This window comes from Rattus norvegicus, chromosome 3 (genome assembly GCF_021556685.1).
Source record: "Rattus norvegicus strain SHRSP/BbbUtx chromosome 3, alternate assembly SHRSP_T2T, whole genome shotgun sequence".
In the NCBI taxonomy this organism is placed as follows: Eukaryota; Metazoa; Chordata; class Mammalia; order Rodentia; family Muridae; genus Rattus; species Rattus norvegicus.
The window spans coordinates 120,081,841-120,090,635 of NC_141536.1; the positions used below are offsets into that span (position 1 = coordinate 120,081,841).

Consider the following 8,795-nt stretch of genomic DNA (forward strand, 5'->3'; position numbering starts at 1 on the left):
GTCTTTTATCTGGTAGAGAAAATTTCAAACGATTGCAGCATTTGGGCTATTATGTGGGCGTTGTCTGCTTTTAATCAGACTTTAAATGAGACAGAGGAGCAAAAGGAAGCAGAGCAGAAAGGTTTTGGAAAAATCACATTTTGGGATGAGAGCGTGGGGCAGAGCAGTGCTCACTGAGGAGATTATCATAGATTTAAAAACAAACCAAAAATAAGAAACAAAACAGAGCAACAACAACAAACAGCAGATGGGTTGCTCCAGAGACTGGAAAAGGACTTTTAAGGCCACCTCTAAAGTCTTTGAGGTCTACCCTAAGTCACAGCCTCCAAGGCCCGGAAGTATGAATCTCTTCAATGACTGAGCCTGGGGCATTTAATGTGTGTACATGGGCAATGCTCAGGGCCATTGCAGACTCTGCCCTTCTGGCCCAATGCGCCAGCAGTCACTGTTGTGTTTTATAGGCCCAGGCGTCTACTGCTTGAGCTACCAGCAGACCTTGTGACCATGTTGTGCTGTCTATAGATGCAGAAGTGCAAGACTTATGGGGCAATGGCAGCTTCAAGAGACTTGAAAGAAAGGCTGGGAGGCTAGGGGAACATTTGTAATCTCTCAGTCCTGTATGTATGTCCTCCATTACACTGCCATCTTTCATGACGTTTTCATTAGAGCGTGCATGCCAGTGCCATGCCACAGAACTTTTGGATGTGAGTCAAATGAGCTGTTCTTTGTGAAGTTATCTACCTCAGGCATTTCACCATAGTGCTAGAAAGTAGACTCAAACAGTAGGTAAAATAACAATTCCCTTCAGTTGAGTTTCTGCGATCTTCACACTTGATCTCTGCTTGCCTGGCAGGAGTTGGTTTTCTTGCTATGCGTGGGGTCGGATATGATTTGTTTTCTCTCCTCTTCGCTAAATCATTTAGATATGATTTATATGAACTAAGAACAGAAAGGTTCTAGCCAAGGGTGGACGGTGTTTCCTCTTTTGTTTGCTTCATTAGGAAATTGCAGGTATATAGTGGGCTGCCAACCTCTCTCTACTGTAGGGATAGGTGGTTCATAAGGGCGTGGGTCCTTGCTAGAATCCAAACGACCACTCGGCACAGGAGTGTATGCAACAGGGCTGACTTTGCAACCCTGAAAAACTGGGGCAAGGGCTCCTAATACTTGGTTATTTATCACCTGGGGCCTGAGTTCCTGCCCAGGGAAAATTGCTTCAAACAGCAATCTTCTGGCTGGAAGCTGTTTACGGCATTTAGAATCTGTCATTCCAGGTCCAGCCTCAGCAGTAGCAAGTCCATGGCACCATCCTTAGGGTCTCTATTGTCTGAGAACAATATGTCTACCTCCAGCTTTTCAATACCCTAAAAGCCCAAATACTGCCTTATTGACCTTGATCCCTCGCTGTCTTAGGCCATGGCTTCTCAGTGTTATATGCACCACCACTGTTTTATACAGCACCAATTGTTAGGTGGTGTTGTGTAATAAATGACACAGAAAAAGCCAATGGGTGTGATTCTGATCACTCTATTTTTAGTTATGTTACTATCTCTGATTCTGTCTCTTCTGCTACAGAATGTAAATAACAACAGCAATTCGTCTCATAGAACCACTATAGTGTGAACCTGCAATTTAGCACAACCAGGTAATGACCCACACATGGAAGCTTATAAAGAAATTAATGAAGTGAGCTTAGTACGCAGGCCTTATACACACTCGTGCAGTCTTATTGAGAATGGAAACTAAATCTTGGCTTGCATATTACCTCTGACCTTTCAACCCGCCAATGGAACAGGGTTACTGCTTTCTAACTGGTAAACAGGGAAGGATACGATATACAAAATTACAACAGCTAATTAGGAAGGCTTTCAATTAGTGAATAAAAAATTTCATAGCAGCATTACCTATGATGGCCAAACTTTGAAACAAGTTGAATATTTGTCAATAAGTGAGTAGGTAAAGAAATATGGGCATATTCATCAGGTAGACTATTAATCAGGGAGAGAAAGAGGCAAACTATGACATATAACAATGTGGATGGAGATTACAAAACGACCTCTTGAGGTTGGACAACCTATGTGGAAGCATGTCTCTGAGGGACACCAATTCTCTGCCTGTCAGCATCTACTGAGCACCTGTAGCCTAGGCACATGTACATATAGGCAACACTGAATGTACCCAGTAGGTTGTATATACATGTACACACACATGCACACACACATACATACATACATATGTACTCATATATGGAGGTCTCAAAAAAACTAAGTTCAATTTAAAAATTAAAATAGATAATAAAAACCACAGAATTCAACCAGGAGCAAAAGAAGTGCCAGCAGAAAGAAGTGGCCAACATATGGTTCCCTACATGGAAACTTGAAGTAGCAGCTGACACTATCTGTATTTGGAAGACTTGATTGTGAAGGTTTAAGAACACTGATACATCTGTTTATAATGAGTATGTTTATCGAGCTACTGTTTCAAGACCTGTGCTTACTACTGTATATAAATCAGGCCTTCATAATGTGCTTTTAGCACACTAAAAACCTTTCTAATAGGAAAGTTATGAGAAAGATGAAAAATGACACTCAGAAGTACTTTATGAAATGAGCCTTTTATTTTAAATCAAATTCATTTATTTTAACATTAACTTCTCTTTATTCCTGAGAATTTCATATGTCTAATACCATGAAACATGATCACATTCACTCTCATCTCTCCCCTCCACCTACCTTCAAAGACCCCAACACAGCTGCCTTTCAACTTCATACCTCTGCCCTTTAACCCACTAATTCCCATTAGTGCTACCCTTCTATACGGATGTAGGTTCATACACTAAAGTGTGGGAAATCTACCAGTGACCACATATTAAAAAAAGAACAATTTCCTCCCCTCCTCTGAGCAACTCTCAAAAGCCTATAGCTCCCCAGTAAGGGAGGGGGTTCTGGAAAGCACACCCCTCATTTATGCTGGAGTTTTGACTGTCTTGTTCTTGTGAGGTCTTACACAGGTAACTACAATGAATGTGAGTTCAAGAGTGCAATAGCTACTTCAGGTTCAGAAGATGGCGATTCCCTTTCTCTGGGTCTTGTGTTCTTTTGCCTTCTATAATGCTCTTTGATCCTTGGTGGTGGTAGGGGTGAGGCAGCATAAGGAATATGTCTCGTTTAGGGTTGAGCTCTTAGTTTCTTCCTTTCTTTTTTAAAACTTAATGAAAATTTAATTTTAAAACACTTAACTTTTAGTATATGTTCTGACCCTCTATCAAACAAATGAAAACCCACGGGGCATAATGAAACAGAACATGAATGAACACTCTAGACAATGACCATGAAGGAATGAGACTTTAGGGAGTAGGGGCAACCCAGCCTCCATTTCTCTGGGAAAAGACTTTAATCTCAGTCTTTCTGGGAAAAGACTGGATCCAGAATTACCCAGACACCTTTCTCAAGTGGGTTTTCATGTGTTGTTTCCAAGTCCACTTCGGTCAGAAAGCCATGTTACATTTCTTACACATGTAGGGTCTTAAGTTGCAATGGATGTGGAAATGGACAGTGAGGTTGCCTTTGTGGTGAAAGTGTTGCCCACCACCCTCTCACACTTAAGGCGTCTCCTTCATGTGGACCTGACTGTGGCCCTGCAGGGTGGACCCGTGGACGAGTTCCTTTTTGCAGACTGTACATGAGGAAGGTGTCTTCCTGGTGTGAACACTGTAGAAAGGTCTTGTTGCGTAAGTTGCACCTGAAGGGTCTCTCTCCTGTGTGTGACCTCTAGTGGAGGTCAAAGTGAGACCTGTAAAGAAACCTGGTCTTGCATTCAGGAAACTGAAACCAAGCCTGGCCAGCAAGAATGGTAACTTGTTTTACAGGCTGTAGGTGAGCAGGCTCTGGATTAGCAGCAGCCTCTAGCCATCTTCTGTATTGCTCATATAGGAGGTCACTCCCTGGGAAGTGGGTAAGTTGAAACCAGGGGGACTATGAAGATCCCTATTCAAGGCTAAATCTCTTTCCAGGTAATTGGTGAATGATGGTACAGCATTCACAACAGTGTCTTCTTGGGACAGCACAGCACCCTTTACTCTGAGCGAACCAGCAGGACCCTGTGTCAGATGAGAGTCCTGACCAACAAACACAGATGTCTCTGCCTCTACACAGTCAGGGACTGAGTCATTCCCTAGGCTCTGCTTAGGTCTCAGGTAGTCTGGCTGTCTCATCTCAGGAGTCAATCCCAGCAAAATGTCCTCTTCATTCACCTGACAAGTGGATGGTTCTTCATTCTCTGATAGGCTCTGCAGCTCTGGGCTGGCCTGGTCTCTGTTGAGAGATTCCGTGCATTTGATAGGTGCTCTTGGAACAAATCCATATGATCCCATATGATTCCATTTATCCTCTGTGGCTTCAGCCTTCTCAATCCTGGAATCCTGAAGGAGGTACACCTGCCCTTGGGAGTTAATTATGGACCACTTGTGGCATTTCCTGTCCCTTAGCATCTTTGCCAGGTCTTTGCAGCTCTTCACTCCACTCTCCTTCACTAAGGCCTGCAGCTCTGGTAGCATGCAGATTACGAACTGCTCCAACACCAGCTAATCCAGGATCTCCTCTTTGTGGTTCAGGTCTGGCCTCAGCCAATGATAGCATAGCTCAAAGATTCTTCTGAGATCTTGGATCAGGTTGGACCCTTCCAAGAGACTGAAACCTCAGAACTTCATGTGCCAAAAATCGGGGTTGTGGTTTTGCCTTTCTTCATGTTTTACCTGGGATATTAGTGATAGTGGCTGTCCTTATCTGACAATGCTATCTGATGATACATTCATAGCCACATCTGTGTCCAATATTCCCTTTGGTCTAGGAAAAGTTTGAAGTGACTCCTGTCTAAACCAGTCTACCCATTTTGCCACATAGATAGGGTCGATGTTGGTCCAGATGCCTTGGTAGTCCTGTCTTCGGGCTGCAGTCTCTTGTCTTCCCAGATCTCTCAGCAAAGACTTGGGACTCTGTAAAGTCAAGCATTTAGTTTCTTATTCTCAGCACTCTGATCAGTTACGTGTTTCAGCATCGACTGCTGCCCACTGGAAAAAGAAGAGGCTCATACGAACATTAAAGAAAATTTCTACAACGAGTGTATTAACCAGAGTTTTCATTTTGTAATTCCAGGCACAATTTAAAAAGAAGAAGTTTATCTGAGCTCATAGATTTAGAGGTTTCAGTTTATCTTGGTGAGAAGCTCATGTCATCATAGCCAGGGAACTTGGAACTTGAGAACCAGTTTATAAAATGGTTTTAGAATCTTAAAATATCCTCTGCCAGATTCAATCTCCTCCAGGATTTCCTCCTTGTGAATCTTTTGGACCTCACCATGCATGTCTTCTCCCCAACCTGAGAGATGTAGTCTAACCCATATTTAGTACTTTGCCAAATCTGGCCACCCCTACCAACACAGCAAACAATCTCTAGGTTTCTCTCAGGACTCCCTGCCCACCCCTACATCCAACCTTTCCACAAAGTCAGATCTGCCCCCACATTCCAGGCTTGGACCTGGAGGCACATCCTTATAGCAGCGCAGTTCCTTTTATCCACCTGGCATCATTCCACCCAAGCCATTTCTAACCTGTAGGTCCAACCTACCCAAACATTCTCTCTTCTGCTCTAACATGTTCTCGAGACTTGGTTATCCGACTTGAGAATATAATTTAATAAGGAGGTAGAAAAATCGAAGAAAACTCAAGCTGAATTGAAGATGGACTAGCAAAACCCAATAAGTCAATTAGAACACTCAAAGGAAAGCCTTATAAATAGGGCCAATCAGAAGATTGTCTCAAGGATAAAGTAGAGGATTGAGGGCAGATAAGCAAGAAATACAGAACATTAAAAGAAAAACACAGGAAAGGAACACACAGGAAATGTGAGACATCATGAGAAACAACCCAAGTATTTATATTATAAGCACAGATGAAGGAGAATGAAAATTTTTCTCATCTGATCTCTCCAAGAGCCATAGCCCACCTAACAAAAACCCCAACACCAGGCACAAGAACCTTCTTTTCAGTTGTTGGCCAGGTTGGTCCAAGAGACTCCCAGAACATATACAGTTTTGCTATTCCCTTTGATTCCCCCCCAGAAGGTAAGTCCCTATGCTGAGGCCACCATGCTTCCAGAACTAATTATAGAGACCCTTGAACTTACTGATGCCTCCTCTCCAAGGACTAGCTTTTATGGTACAAGAAGGCACCATGCATATTTCCAAAAGAGGGAGGCGACCAACAGTCCTGACCAGCTATGATGCTTATGGTCCATATCAATAATCAGCGCAGAATGATAACTTAAGGGTGCAGTAGTGGCACACACACCTTGGAGTAACCAACACCTCACAATTGGATTTAAGACACACTCAACAAGACACGATCTCAAAGCAAGCTCACTGATCCTGTGAAGCTTTCCACAGGATCTTGCCACAGTCTTTCCACTCCATTTCCCCAAATATTCTTAGAGCCTTAGATGCAGGGGTTGCTTTGTAGAGACATCCATTTGGACGGGATTTTACAACCCCGAATGTTGATTGGTTGTGGTTTCCTGTAATGGTCTTCATCTACTGCAAAGAGAGGTGAGGAAGGACAGAGTGGAGTTAGGTATTATGCTTTCTTAGTAAAGTGCTGGTTCTAGGTTCTCCAAGACCCATGACTTCACTAGCTCTGGGTAACTGGTTAAATGTCCGTACCAGGCATCGTTTCTCTCTTGTTAAGGAAATATTTAGAATATAATGCATATAACAGCAATTAATGAAAAAAAGAGGCCAGTAACTTGAAAGATATATGGTGGGATATAAGGGTGGGTTTCAAGGGAGGGAAAGGAAAGAGAAAGTGATGTAAATAAATTGCTATCTCAAAAAGTCGTTCCCCCAAATCTGTACTTCTTATTCACCACATTTATAACAATCACAGTTAAATTATAACTATTTTGTAATTAGCATTATCTCTTTCACAATATTATAAAAGCTATGAAGAGACTCACAGCACTGTGGGTACAATACACAGCCCAACATAACTAACCAGTATGGACAAAAGACTGGGTAAACATGTTTGCAAATGCTCATGGAGGTGACAACTTACACTCATTATTTATCTGGAAACTTCTTTGCCTCTCACTCCAATAATCCCAGTCTGTTCTCCCGTGCCCAGCTCAACATCTTCTGCTAGCTATTCTTCCCCTTAATTCAACATGTGAAAGTACCACTTAGTTCTAATTATCTGTGAAAATATTTGCTCTTTGAAGTAGTTATATATCTCTATCTGTAATCTAACTCATTACAGAAAAGGATTTTGCTCTTTTCTTTTTAGATTATTTTGGTGGTCAAGCTTTTTGAGACTGAGAAATGTCCCCTCTGGGTGCCTGTATTGATTACTTGGTCCCCAGTTAGTGGTGCTGTTTAAGAAGGTTCTGAAACTTTTCAGAGGCAAAGCTTTGCTTGAGGAAGTGCGTCACTTGGTATGGACTCTGAGGTATAGCCTTGCCTTATTTCCTCTTCCGTGTTTTCTGCTTCCTGTGCACAATAAAACGTGCTCAGCCAGATGCTTGTTTCATGCCTTTAGTGTCATGATGGACTTTCTCACCCACTGGAGCTCTAGATAAAACAAATAGTTCTTTAAGTTGTTCCTGGTGAGGCCATTTAATCACAGCAGCGCAAGAGTGACTAATAAGGTGGGCTATTCCTGTGAGGGAGGGTGATGGCGACTCTCTAGGTTTATGGACTCTTGTACATTAAGACTGAACTTGCTAGTGTTGTGTCTATCTGCAACTGCGTAATAAATGCATGCTATGTTGTTTATGTGGATGGACAGATAATAGAAGCCAATGAGAACGTTAAGGTGTCAGGTTAATTAGCTGGAAGCTGGAAAGGAGAAAGATGAAATTAAGATGTTTTCAGATGCTCTGTCCAGTGTTCAAGACTTGAGGAATGGGCAGAAGAGAATGAATGGAAATTAGAGAAAAACATCCAAGTGTTTCCTTAGCACGGATTGGATGGATTCAGGGGAGATATGGCGCGGGATGGAGTCTAGTTCTTCGTTCCTTTTCTCTTATACCTACCTGGGATGATAGTGCCACATGTCGGTGATCGCTAGTCCTGTATTTGTAGCATTTCTAGAACCCGACTCTCTGAGTCCTGGCCCGTATTGCTGGAGTTGGTCTTGGTACTGATGACTGTTCCTCAGCTTCAAAACAAGGATTTATCACACCAGTAATTTATTAAAGGAGCCCATTTCCTCTTTATTGCAAGAGTAATTTTCTAACCAGTTTTTAATCAAAACAGATGTTTTTTTTTTTTTTTTTTGAGGCAGCCTAGTCCAGGATATGGAAATTTTGGCCAATGATCAAATATCAGTTCAAAGGGAGACCCCGATGGCTCCCATTGGGAAGTGGGGACTGTCGAAATATATCACATTGATATGCTACTTTTGGAATGTAACTAACTGCTAGAAATTGCTGCCAAATTCTAGAAGTAGGGGTTGGGTTCCATTCAGATGCTGTATGTGTGGGGTGTGAGACTGATTGCTCTGTGTGCTCTCTTTCACTTGGGAACGTATGGTCTCAACTCACAGAAGTTTCATAGCAGCTAGGGAGAGGAACCACAGTTTTTGTATAGTGTTGGAAACAGAGATGTGTGGCTTACATGGAAGAATTTAATTTACTACTAGGAATATAAAGTCACAAATGTAACTATAATAACTTGCTGCAATGATGGTTCAGAAGACGCACAACACACACATACACACACACGCACACACTCATTGCAGAGAATTG

At 42.3% G+C, this 8,795-nt stretch overlaps 1 pseudogene; it reads right to left on the reverse strand.

The window, feature by feature from the left end:
* Positions 1-3,430: 3,430 nt before the first annotated feature.
* Zscan5b-ps1 (zinc finger and SCAN domain containing 5B, pseudogene 1) lies at positions 3,431-4,813 on the reverse strand (annotated as a pseudogene).
* Between the last annotated feature and the right edge of the window lie 3,982 nt (positions 4,814-8,795).